This window comes from Atractosteus spatula, assembly GCF_055471065.1.
Source record: "Atractosteus spatula isolate fAtrSpa1 chromosome 10 unlocalized genomic scaffold, fAtrSpa1.hap1 SUPER_10_unloc_13, whole genome shotgun sequence".
In the NCBI taxonomy this organism is placed as follows: domain Eukaryota; kingdom Metazoa; phylum Chordata; class Actinopteri; order Semionotiformes; family Lepisosteidae; genus Atractosteus; species Atractosteus spatula.
This window is the reverse complement of record NW_028296616.1, coordinates 291,950-305,342: the sequence shown is the minus strand read 5'-3', so window position 1 is coordinate 305,342 and position 13,393 is coordinate 291,950. Positions and strand designations below refer to the sequence as shown.

Here is a 13,393-nt window from a genome sequence, read left to right as displayed (position 1 = left end):
TAACCAAATGTATTCTGTAAAAGGATGTGATGAACTGTCTCTGGTCATTCGTCCTGCTTTCCTAATATGGACTAGCTGTAGATTGCTGTAATAGCTCTCACTATGTTGTTGTTACCGAGGGAGCTTGGTAAAGTCCCTGATTATCTCCAGGTGGCAGAAGAAATAAAGTTGCAGACTATTGTTCGCTGTAATCTGGTATCCCATTACACCAGTTAACTGAGGCTCACGCAAGCACATCACCAGTTGGGTCATCTGTCATTCCAGCATCCCAATGACTGGAGTTACTTGTAGGAATAGGTACTGGCCAGAAGGAGCCCCAATTGGAAATGGCTTCACCCAGAGGTTGAATGAATATTCAAGTGCTTGTGAAGGCCAGGGTCTTTATTAACAGCGGTTCATCTCTGATATCCACAAAATGTGTCCTCTTAGACATTTCCGAAGGTGTGTGTCCAATGTTGTACACTGGGCCAAGGAAATGTCGGGGAATGACGATGCCTAAATAAAGGAATTTCTTTTATTTTGTAACCGACTGCACCGCCTAGCACTTTGAAAGGGTGCCAGGACTCTACACTTGAAAGGAAAGTGGGGATATTGGGGATTTAGGGGTACAGAGAATTAAGTTGTGGTGGCAAATGTAAGCGTACGTTCAAGAAAAGAACCTTCTATGTCTTTTTAAAAGTGATTATTCATGAAAGTTCTTAGGAACACTGCCCCTTCTCTGTCCTGTGGCTGTGGTCCAGTAATATACAGCCAGAGTGCTGATAGTCTTGCAGACGGAAGAGGAGGCTCATCCTGTTGATATCAAGGCGGTGTAGGACTGCACACGTCATAGTGACTGTGCAGCTCCTACTGGACTGGTCCGCAGAGCAAGTGAGAGGCGAGCAACACGCTGTTCTGAATTTCCTAAGACTCATTCCCAAGGTCAGAGAAGCAACACTGAACTAAAATGACCTGAAAAGGTCTGTTACAGAAGTCTCTGAAGTTTATCTTTTTAGAGCTGCAAATACAATTAATTTGCAAATATAATTTCTGTTTTACTTATAAGTCAAAAATGCTACACAGGAGAGACCTCTGTAACTACAGTGAACTAAAATGACCTGAAACAATCTGCTCCTCTGACTTTGTGAGTGAGTGAGAGAAGTGAGACTGTTCAGAACTGTCTTAAATAATGACTTTTAAAAAGAGGACATGTCCTTACACTGGCCTACAAACGTTATGCTCGGAATCCCCAAATCCTATCCCTTTTCACTCTCAAAAGTGTAGAGTACCATCCTAATGAAAATCTAAACAAATCTATTAAATTAACAGTCAGAGGGGCCAGATCACATTTAAGACATACACTGAATTTAAATATGTATTTAATTTTTGTTCTTGTTGCTCCCCAGGAATTCTGAAAATTCACTATTGCATATTAAGGCTCTACATCTATTAGCTGAAATATCGAATCTTATAGACATTAAAATACATTGTTAAATTGCACTGATTAATAAACAAGAATTAATTAAACTTCACTGTGTATATTTCTGGTGTGTCTTTAAAGCAATTTTAGGGAAATATTACAATAAAATTCAAGCGACTGATGCAAGTTCATTTCTGACTGAGGATATTATTTCCACTATTTTCAGGAACGTTCTAATATCATCTGGTGTTCTGCTTAGTCACCCACTGCACCAACGACTACAGGGCAGCAGCTGTTACTGTGGATTCCTTACAAATGAGGGACCTCTCGCATCCTCATAACCTCATCATCAGAAAGTTGTGAGTTTCGGGGCAGGGCCACTTCCTCTCTTGCTCTTTTCAGACACTTGCGGCAACTGTTCGCTCATAACCACGTCTGGAATGCGTGACCTTTACACGGGGGAGAAGCAACGCCAAATCCCTTTTCTAAACAACATTCACATTCAGAAATAAGTCAAGAAATTTGCGCTGCTATCAGCCTGCCCATGTTGCCAAAGAAAGATTCACTCGGCGTCAACATGGCAGAACAGCGATCACTTGAAAACAATGTTCCACACTCCGTAAGCAAGAACTTCAGTGTTTGCAGTCATCCGATATGGCGATAGTCAAAGGAACGCAAAACACGAAGCGTCAAAAGACAAGATAAGTTGATGGAAAGAGCATTGAATTGATGAGCACAAAAGTTCAGCACGTACAATAGGCAACGAAGGTCCCAGCGTCGTCATCGCACTTGAAAGGACTGCCTTGCAGACCAAGGGCAGTGGGCGGTGCCCTGTAGAGGGGCAGAGGCGGTAAGACATGATGCAGAGAAGCCTGAAGCAAGGGGGATTAGCTCAAATGGTAGAGCGCTCGCTTAGCGTGCGAGAGGTAGCGGGATCGATGCCCGCATCCTCCAGGTCTGAGTTTGGAGCACCGGGAGCCAGGCGCTCTCCTTTAGCCTCTGCGACTTCTGACAGGTGCTCCTCCGTTGCGGAGAGAACGTCCTTCAGTTGTCAAGCATTGAAGGGCCACGCCTCCTTCCCAACCTCAGTCTGCACTGAGTGCGTCTCCGGCATTTTCTCGTCCGATTTGTCAGCTTAGCAAGTGAAAAGTATATCGGAGTAAAAACAGTGCTGATAATACTCTCACAAATTGTTAGAAGACGTGCTTTTGATCATCAATTGCTTAACAATCACATTCGTTCGACTTGAGCCATCAAGCTCGTAGTTTCCCTTCAAATCTTGAAAGCTGCCAGTGAGCACATCATAGTCTGCAGGATGCCCCGTAACTTGAGTACTTCAACAGAAAGAAGAGCAGACAGCTCCACAAATATGCGAGGCACAGAGAGCGCAAGGCGTGGAAAGAGCGTTAAATTGATGAGCACAAAATTTCAGTTCGTACAATAGGTAACGAAGACTAAGACTTGCAGACTAAGGGCAGTGGGAGGTTGCTGTTTTGAGACGGAGGCATTGGGACGGTGGGCCGAGATCTATTCTTCTTAAGGAATTCTTCATCGTGAAAGATCAGTCCACAGGTTATCTAAAGAACTTACAAATTTTTTGGACTCAGGGAATCACGAGCTACCGGAAGGGAGTGAAGTGCTGAAACACATGACATGCCCTCTTGATCTCACATGCACAATTCTGCTGCAACATGCACAGCTACCGTCCACACCAGGCAGTGGGGCTTCAGCAGAATTTGCTACGCCACCTGCAAATACATATCCAGCTGCACACATATACATGGCTTCCTGTCCTTTTCATGATCTCAAAAAAAAGCATAGCGTGGTTTTCCTGCCACCTGATTGACCGCATCTCCCTCAGAATGTGCCCCGCTGCATTCATTGCTGAAGCAGGACGGAGGCTAACGGACATGCCAGAACAGTGAGGTTCAGCGATCTCTCCAAAATATTGTGGTTGTAGTGGAAGAAATATGGTTTAAATTGTACCTTGGTATTTCAAACTCTCTCTAGAATGTTATCCATTTCTATTTTATTTTGACAGGAACTGTTAAAAGGCTAATGACACTAGATGAAAAGAGAAGAAAGAAAACACAACGTTTCGGCCGTGGAGCCTTCTTCAGGTGTGAGGGCTCCACGGCTGAAATGTTGTGTTTTCTTTCTTTTCTTTTAAGCATGGAATAGACCTATTACTTGTTCCTTTGCAGCCTACACATGCTGACACAGCTCCCCACCTGAACTGCTAATGATACTAGATGCCTGGTAGTTTGTGGTACTTGGTTATTGTCTTATGTTTGCTCAAACTGCATATGTGTGATTGCATATTTTTGTGTATTTTCATATGTCAATATTTAATTCACTCACATTCCTGTATGCTTGGAAGGAAGGCAGATTGGATTTGGCACAGGACGCCTGCTCATATATGTTGATCTTTGTTGGGCTGGAAAAACTGATAAAAAGTGTATGAAAAAAGCTCTCCCCAACATTTCCCTTCTCTTGGCCATGGTTACACTGCCCTTTCTTTCCGTCTTTTGTCCTTCTACAAAGATTCCAGGGCTCTTTATCCACCATAATATCATAAGCCAAAAATAACCATCTAATGTGTAAACAGCATTTGTAATGTTGGTAGCTGGAAGAGGTTAAGTATGTTTGCAAGACCTAGTTGATTACACCACAGACTTACCTTGTTGTTGTCAGTTTTTTTTTCTCTTTTAAAGGCTGTGCTGGACTGTACCACTATCATAGAAGATTTTTTCAGGACACATCGCAGTTCCATAGTAGAATTTATCAATAGTAGAATTCCATAGGACATTATTTATCAACATCTAACATTACCCAGTGTGAGACTCTGCCAGTAAACCTCAGAGCATTGAGTTCTCCACTGGTGAAGATGGCTTTCTGAAGTCATGAAATCCACTGCTTGGATGCCTGAGAGACAGTGATTGAATCCTGGCTGGAAATAGGCTCTCTGTTAGTGTTGATCTGTGAGAATTATGTGGTAAAAAGGGAACACTCCTTTACTTTAGTCACTTTGAAAGTTCAAATGTACAGATCTTCAGAAACCCCAGTCTGAAGGATGAAGCAGGTTCTGCTCAAGAAGTTGCCTACGTTTTGCTCCATTCACTCCAAGCAGATAGTCCAACATTTGCCTTCTCTTGGCCATGATTACACTGCCCTTTCTTTCATCTTTGTACTTCTACAAAGATTCTAGGACTCTTAATCCACCATAATATCAGAAGCCAAAATTAACCTTCTAACATGTACAAATCATTTGCAATGAAAGGAGGTGGAAGGGTTTAAGAATGTTTGTAAGACCTGGTTGATTACCACACATAGACATACTTTGTTGTCAGTTTTTTTTCTCTTTGAAAGGCTATAGGAGGGGCGTGATGGACTGTACCACTATCATAGAAGATGTTTTTCTTCTAAGGACACTTCTGTAGAGGCAAGGCTTATTTAAAATACAGGAATTAAGTTTGCTGCTCCCTTGCCAGTCCCTCTCTCCCTCATCTCAGTGCAGCTGGATACAGAGAGGCCATTCCATCTGGTTCACATTTAAGGTGTTTTTCTAGCTGATAGAGTTTCCTGATAAGGAACAGCTCCCAAGGCTGAGATTCACCAGCCACCCTAATAAATGGTCATCTCTGGCGCCTTACTGTCTGGGAGATTCCATGGGAGAGTCTCATCCCAAGGTTTACAACCCTAAGGTCAGAGGTCATTGTTACTCATCCTCCACCTCAATCAGCCAATCAGGAACTGGTAGGGCAGGGTAACTCCACATGGGTCTCGAATGCCTGCGGAACTTTTAGCCACTGAACTACCGTAGTTCCTCCAGATAAAACAGGCAGCACAATGCCCAGAAGGTGCCCCTCCAGGACATTCTCAGACTCAGCTCGGACAATCACGTGACGGCCAGTGTGTCCGAGTGCCAGGACTTAACTTTGTTCTAAGAGTCGAGAACAGAGGTTGCCCATGCATAACAAAAAGATCTGCCCCAGGTTAGCCTAGCTGACAGCCTCGTGAACCACCGGTACTCCACCGCCAAAGCTCGCCTGATCAACGAGTGAACTACGGTCGGAACTGTCGACAGCTGAATCTCAGGATTCAGGACTAGCGCTACATCGGGAACGAACTGGTCTTCTTCCCATCTAAAGAGTGTGACTGGCTTGGACCCGCAGTCACTTTCCATGTGCACAAGCTCTGCTAGTTTCAGCCAACACTAACTCGCCGGTCTTCAAAGAGCATCAGCAGCGCATCGCAGCAGGAATCTTTCCCTCCTCTCCTTCTCGCCAGCCGCACCGGCCACTGCCTGGCACCGAGCCAGAGAGCGCCGATTGCACACAGCAACAGCCTGCCACTGCTTCTTTGTGTCCGCGGGAGATCTGAATCCACACAGATCGGATGAGTATTCAACATTCTGCATTACAGCTCGAGAATTCAATTGTTACCTCAACCACAATTGATATCAATCTAATACCTATGAGTGATGTACTTGCTTTTGAGTATCTAGTGTAGAAGTTGTAATCCCAGTTCATTTACGAAACAGTCTAAATGAATGGTATACTGAATGTATGTCCCTCTTGGTTTGGAACTCTTCATGATTTAATATATAACTTTTGTATTCTGCTAACCCACACTCTTAAGATCTGTTATGTTTATATGCACATTTTATGTATTAATAAGTGTATTAGTATCTGTGTGTGTGCGTTAATGAGTTAACCCGCGAGGTCGGTTTTCTAATAGCCATCAAAGAATCATTTTGTGACTTACTGCTACAATTAATAATTGTCCCAGTAAATCCACAAAACCCCTACACATTCATGGAAACCAATATTTACCTGCTAATCCAGAATGCAGCAGAGAACAGTTGGAGAGAAGGTTAGTATTGGTCGATACTGCATCACAGAGGTCAGTCTCTTCCCCCTCATTATGCAGGCTGACTTGTTCACGATGAACTGTGCTCCAGTGACAGTCAGCTGCAATCACTGACGCAGACACAGTGTTGATATACTGATGGCACTTTGGCTGATTTGGTTAACATGCTTCCTCTTAAACAGGAGATTCTGCGTTCAAATCCCAGCGGTGCCTTTCTTCCTGTCTTGTCTTACAAAATGTATCACTATGGATGATTATGTGCAGCTTCATTTTGTTTAATGCAAGTTTTCATTTTCTTTCTGGAACAACTTGCTTTTCATGAAATTCATACAGCCTGTGAAAGCTGAAATACAAATCTTGCATTGTATATCGCAGGCTGGTAAGAAAGAGGCATTATTTTCTTTTTTTTAATCAGAAGCTTGCAAATGGAGAAAAGGGACACACGTGAATCTCTGTTAATTGAAAGGTTAGTGGTTTGAGCCCACCCAGAAATGCACTTCTCATTATTGCAATGTAAACCTCATCTCTACTTATTCGGATTTCTTAGCAAAACCTTAACCCACTTGATATTTGCAGGAAATGTGAATGTTTTTGTTTAACAATTAAGTACGTAAGTCAATATCACTGGGAATGGCCAATAATGACCAACATTCAAGGACATCATATTTATCCATGGACTTTGATCTTCGAACGGCTGGCAGAAAAATTAATTTATGCTCTCGTTGCATCCTTATTTAGAATATTTAAAATTATGACACAGATTTGTTGGAGAACTTGACAAGCAAAAAAGACAGTTGGACAGCATGATTATGTTAGGACTGTACATTTGTATTTTAATACTTTTGTATATTTATCTTAATTTTAATATACATGTAACCATAAATGCTGTTCTATGTAAATACATTTTGTTGTATTTTATCATATTTTAGCTGAGGGCACAAGGGGGTCTATTATACCTTGCAAAACTTCCAAGACAACTATAACAGAGGCTCATATTTTAATAAAATTTGCTTTAAAAGAAAACCAAAATTTGTACAATATCATCCCTCAATATCAACGTTCAAATGAAGGATTTAAAGAAGCAACAGTGATAGGAGAGTACATTGATTTTGGACCAATATTTGCATCTGAACAATCCTTCCTCCTGGAAAGAAGAAAAAACAGGTATGTTTTGAGTCTCATGATGATGCTCTTCTGGATAAAAACAAAACAGTGCAAATTTGTTTCTGATGTATTTTTGATTAAATTATAACTGTCATCGAAGAGAAATTTGATCAGTTGAATGCAGTCAAAACTTTCGACATTTTATATGATGACAGGACGTACATTTAGGACTCAGTACCGATAACACTGCTGCTATTGATGGAGTAGAAATAAGTGATGTATTGGCAGTTTTATCTGAGGCAAGAAGTACTAGAACACCTCCTATAAAAATGTTAGGATTCAGAGCAAGAAATATTTTTCCACCTCACCCAATGGTATTGCATTAACGAGGCTGAAGCTGGCTTCTTATTCGCCAGCTTCTTCTTCTGCCTTAAATGCTGCTGCTGTGATGTTATGCTGCCTTTCGCCTGTAGATGGCTCTTTACAGTAATTTATAAAAGTACTAATCGGGATGGATTACTGTATTTATCCTCAGTAAATGGGAATATGTAAGTAGTGACTATCCAAATAACATTTCTGTGTGAAACACATTTCAGAAAATTGTAAACCAATTTTCAAAACTCACAATAACACAAACACAATAAGTCAATAAGACGAAGGCAAAACATAAGTTCACAGGCACTTTCTGCATATTTACCACGACCTTGCCTTCTGATCATAAAAAGTCTTAAAATCTTGCATTTTACAAGAACTTTTTAATATAAATGGGACATTTAGAACATGGCATATGAGAATATATGGTTAACCGAGGATGAGCAACGGGTGATGGCACTTTCTGCTTCTTGCTATAAACCTACCCCCTGGTTATAAAAACATCTAAAAATTCTGACACTGAGGTGTGAGAGACAATGGAACAGACTATCAAAATCCTGAACTTTAGGAAATTTTACTGTGCCATTTTTTTAAATATGACCCTGTGAACATGGCATGTCCCTCCTTCCTCATTACCAAAACATCTCAATGTTCCGACACTATGTACATTGGTAATTACAACACTTCACTGTTGCATTTCTGAGTTGTGACATTGTGAACATGGCATGTTAAAGTATATAGAAAATCTAGATCAGAACAGGCTAAATGCAATTCATAGTGATTTATCATTTTCTTACTTTCTAAATGAAAAAAAAAAATTCAGTGATTATGACACTTCGGTATGACATAAAATATGCTTCAATGACAGAATAAATAATCATGGAAAAAAATACCTACAGTGGACATTCATATTTGTGATTATAGGAAATTTAAATATCAGGTGAATAGCTGCGTCAGCATTCGTAGGCTGCAAAGGAACAAGTAAAGGGTTATTCCATGCTGAAAAGAGAAGAAAGGAAACACAACGTGTTGGCCGTGGAGCCTTCTTCAGGTGTTAGAAAGACAGGGCAGTATGCAAAGATAATTTTCTTTTTATCTTTGCTGACTGCAGTTTATCTTTGATGACAACATCAAAGAAATTAAGGAATTCTTACAGCTAACAGCTCCACATCAACTTCCTTCTATAACTAACCTCATCAGATCTCTCAACTCCCAACTCTTCCAGTTTCTCACTTCAGAGAAGGATAAAAAACTCAATCATCCTCTACAGAGAAAAACCATCAACACCCCTACCACCTCCACCAATCCTAACCTTGTTGTTACTATACCCTCTGACATTTCCCTTTCACCCCTTTGCATCCTCAGCTAACATATTTTAATATTACAACCCAATTACAATAGATTGTACAGTATTTACAGTTTAAAATTAAGGTAAATATGTCAAAATATCAAAATCCATCTGCACAGTGCTAACAAAACAATGCTTGTCAAGTTCTCAAACAAATCTGCATTGTATTTTTAAAATATTTCAGCAGAGGATGTGACGGGAGTATAAATGACGATTCGAGGATCATTTTTCTTGGGTGAATATGGTTTTCTGGGGAGTTGCGATGTTGGGCATTATTGGACATTTTTGACACGTGTTGAACAGTCGCATTTCCTACAAATATTAAAATGGCTATGGTTTAGCTGAGAAATCCAATCGACCTATGCGAAAACAATGTTTACATCACAAAAGAAACCCGTCCCTGGGTGGACTTGAACCACCAACTTTTCGGTTAACAGCCGAACGCGCTAACCGATTGCGCCACAGAAACTGACTGGTGGAGTTTTTTCTCGAATCAAAAAAAAATCTCTTACCGTTCTTTTTGCCAGCCGGTAATATTTCTTCCGCACTGATAACCAAGAACTGAATTTCATGTTTCGCAAGCTGTGTGAATTTAATCAAAAACAAGTTTTCCAGAATTTCCAGAACACATGCATTTAACGAAATCAAGCCCTTTGTGAGTGCCCAAAATGGTACGTTCTGTACTACAAGATAGGAAGAAATACACGGCTGGGATTTGAACATAGGTTCTTTTGTTTAATTGAGAAGCGCTTTAACCAACTAAGCTATGGTGACAGGACGACCATCACCTTTTACAGATACTTGGACACACCGCTCTGAGACATCTGCGTTCAGAAAGCGCTGAACCTGCTCTCAGAGCAAATTGCCTCTTTTACATACAGTAGCAGCCCCGACACTGAGAAACGAAGAGAACTGGCTTTTATCTGGAATTTTTCATGTCCAATGCGTTTGACATCTCCCAAGGGCGACAGAGTTCTTTTGCAACACTATTTCTTCTTCTTTTTTCTTTCTGTACGCTTTGATAAAAAACGAGAAATCGTGCAAGGGAAAAATGTCTTTTTTTCATAGAGAAAACGTGCACCAGGAAATGTTGTGTTGAGAAGAAGTGATTTAACATGATACGTGACCTAATTTATCGAAGCAAATGCTCACCCAGCAAGGTCTGGAGAAGTTGGAGAGTCTGGTGGATGCGATAATTATACGGTGTTGTGGAAGAAAACAGTCTTTCTTTGAATTCTCAATCAATCGGAATTTCAGTGCGAAACATAAACCCTTTGTCTGATTTAAAGACATTATATTTTAAAACTCATAAAAATTCAGAAAACACATGTTTCTCATTTAGAAATTTTAGAGGGCGTCGTGTATTACTAGTAGCGGCACTGAGCACACTATGGGGGAATTCAGGTTATGTGAAATACCAGCGGTTTAATAAATAACGCATCTGATGTCGGATCATAAGATTGTAGGTTCGACTTCTACCTGGCTCGTGTAAATTGTATTCAAGCTTCTCAGTAGTAGATGTCTATTATGTAATGAACCGTACCTGAAAGCAAACGTTGGGTCTGTTTCCTGTTTTCCAGCATGAAATAGCAAATCGTTACAAAAAGTACCTGCTAATGTCTAATGAATTTTTTTTCAAATGACATTTTCAGGCTTCAGACACTTTTTAATAAAACAAAAGTGTCCGGAAACTCCCTAACTTTCAGGTTTGCTTGAACCTGTATTAAAAGAAGTTATTTGAAACTTCCGGGATTCCATTCTCTGATGTAGCTGTCTCTAAAGACGGATGTGATGTTTCGCAGATGTGAACTGTGCCTTCTGTCTTGTGTTCAAGGGTATTCGCTCTGTGAGATCCTAACTGCATGTCCAGTAGGGCTCTGTTTTGTTTAGATTATCTATGTGGTGTACAGATAGAACTCAACTACATGGTGTGAATTCCGTGTTCAGGACGAGCAGAACCTGAAAAACTAAAAGCAGACCTCGACATAATTTGAACACAGAGCCTTCTGATGTGGAGTCAGACATGCTACATTTGCGCCACGAGGTCACTACTATCAGCTAATTTGAATTCCCCAAAGGAGACAAATCAGTTTCACAAAAAAATTCTCCTGTGAAGAGCACCGCTCTTCCAAAGAGAGTCTCTTCATCCCAGACCACATTTTATTCTTTCTGCGCAGCTCTTGTCCAGGTGTTGTTCTCGATAACAGATCCAGGAACACTGACTGTTTTTCTATTTTTTTTAATTAAGTACCCCATGGTGCGACGGTAGCACGTCTGACTCTAAATCCCGAAGTTAATTTTCAAAGTATATCGGAGTCAATTGATACTGATCAGGTTCTGCTGCTGCTGAACCCGCAGTCTTCACCTTAAAGTTCAATTCCCCAAGCCTTCTGACCTTATATGTCCATCCCTTCTCGTCAAAACTCGTATTTTCACAGGGTACCCTTCAGAAATCGCAGTATAGAATGAAAAACTCCAGTAGATCTCGGCTGCTGTTGGTGATTTTCCTTTAAAAACAAATTAATCTCCGGAAATTTTGCGGAGTGTATCACTTTCACTGAGACCGAGGAGTGTTAAGATATACATGAGTCTTTGTGGCTCGGGTGTTAACCAAAAGGGTGGTGGTTTGAGCCCTCCCAAGGACGCTATGAGCCTTTTAATGTACAAACCCGTCTCACTTCATCTCCACGGCCGGTCTTGTACCACAATTAAATACAGAGCCCGCAGGGGGTAGTAGGCTCGCAAATATAGCTCACTGTGTATAAAATGAAGAAGCAGAGGTTAGTTTCTTATCTGCATGTTGCAGAGCCTTACGCAACTCGTACCATTAGCTGAGGTTTGATCCCTGCACGGGCTATTAGTTGAAAGGCCATTGTAAATGACGTGTAAGAGATTTATCCAGCTGGCTTTTATGTTTCACACTAAATTGCTATCTTGAAACCAAAATAGAAATATGGAACACAACCGTTGTTCCCCAAGAAGGAAAGCTGTTTTGTACTGACGTCACTCCTTTTTATGTAACCCAGATTGTAAAGACAACTCTGCCCTATCAAAGGAAAATGTTACACAAAAGTTGGAAAGCACACTCTGAACCCATCTGTATATTTGATTCCCGCGATCTGTTCAAAGCTGCTTAGTGCTTTGCAAGCAAATCAAATCATTTCAGGGAAGAAACTCAGTTTAGTGAACTACTTTTGTATTTTCACTCATTGAATTTGATCTTTGTATTCTCTTTGCATTCTCAGCAATAATATTTCAAAATTACAGTTCGGATTTATTGGAAAACTTCACAAGCATAATTAGGTTGGAACTGTAAAATTGTTTTTTAATATCTTGGTATATTTACCTTCATTTTAATATAGATATAACCATAAATGATGTTAAGCATATTGAACTTTTGTCGTACTTTTTAAAACATTTTAACTGAGGACACACGGCGACTATTATACCTTGTGATACATGCAAGACATCTGTAAACGAAGATGTAATTACAATAAAATTGGCAATTAACAGAAAACCACAATTTGTATAATATTATTCCTCGATATCAATGATCAATTAAAGGATTTGAAGAAACTATCAAAGAAACAGCAGCAATAGCAGATGATTTTAGTTTTGAACCCATCTTTACACCTCAATAATTCATTTGTCCTCGAAAAAAGAAAAGACAGGCATATTTTGAGTCTCATAATTATCCTCTTCTCGATCCAAAAGAAACGTTGATTGCTTCTGTAGTTTTTTGGATTTTCTTACAAAGATCTCACGAAGTATTGCCAGGATCTATATTTAGCATTCGGTAGCGATAACACTGCTGATATTGATTGAGTAAAAATCTATGATGTATTGACAGCTTTATCTGAAGCGAGAAATCCTCGAACGCCGCTTATGAAGTGCTGGGATTCATACCAAGAAATGCCTTTTGTTTTCCCACCCAAAATGCTACTATTACATTACATATTATGCAAACATTACCAGTTTTAGTAGCTTCTGGGCGCGATTTTCCAAAACACAAACTAATTACAAATTATTTAAGATGAACCATGTCCAAAAATTGTAAATCAGGATTAATATAATATCAAATGAAATTACTACAGAAGAAAATGTTTAACTGAAATATGAATAAGACTATGCAAGCCTACAAAACAGAACAATTCAATATTTATAACTTATTTTTTTATTTTTTGAGAAATGGGCTCACACACCGGAAGACACTAACTTTTCTCTTCGTTAGAGTATGTGAATAACAGTTTAACCCCAAATGTCTGTAATTGTGATTCTGTTAAAATTCAAAAAAGCAT

At 40.0% G+C, this 13,393-nt stretch overlaps 2 non-coding genes across 2 annotated transcripts; one reads left to right on the top strand and one right to left on the bottom strand.

The window, feature by feature from the left end:
• Positions 1–2,280: 2,280 nt before the first annotated feature.
• Positions 2,281–2,353, top strand: trnaa-agc (transfer RNA alanine (anticodon AGC)). The gene has a single exon. It is a non-coding gene; the product is annotated as a tRNA-Ala (tRNA).
• A 7,137-nt stretch (positions 2,354–9,490) lies between these two features.
• trnan-guu (transfer RNA asparagine (anticodon GUU)) lies at positions 9,491–9,564 on the bottom strand. Its single transcript has one exon. It is a non-coding gene; the product is annotated as a tRNA-Asn (tRNA).
• Positions 9,565–13,393: the final 3,829 nt, after the last annotated feature.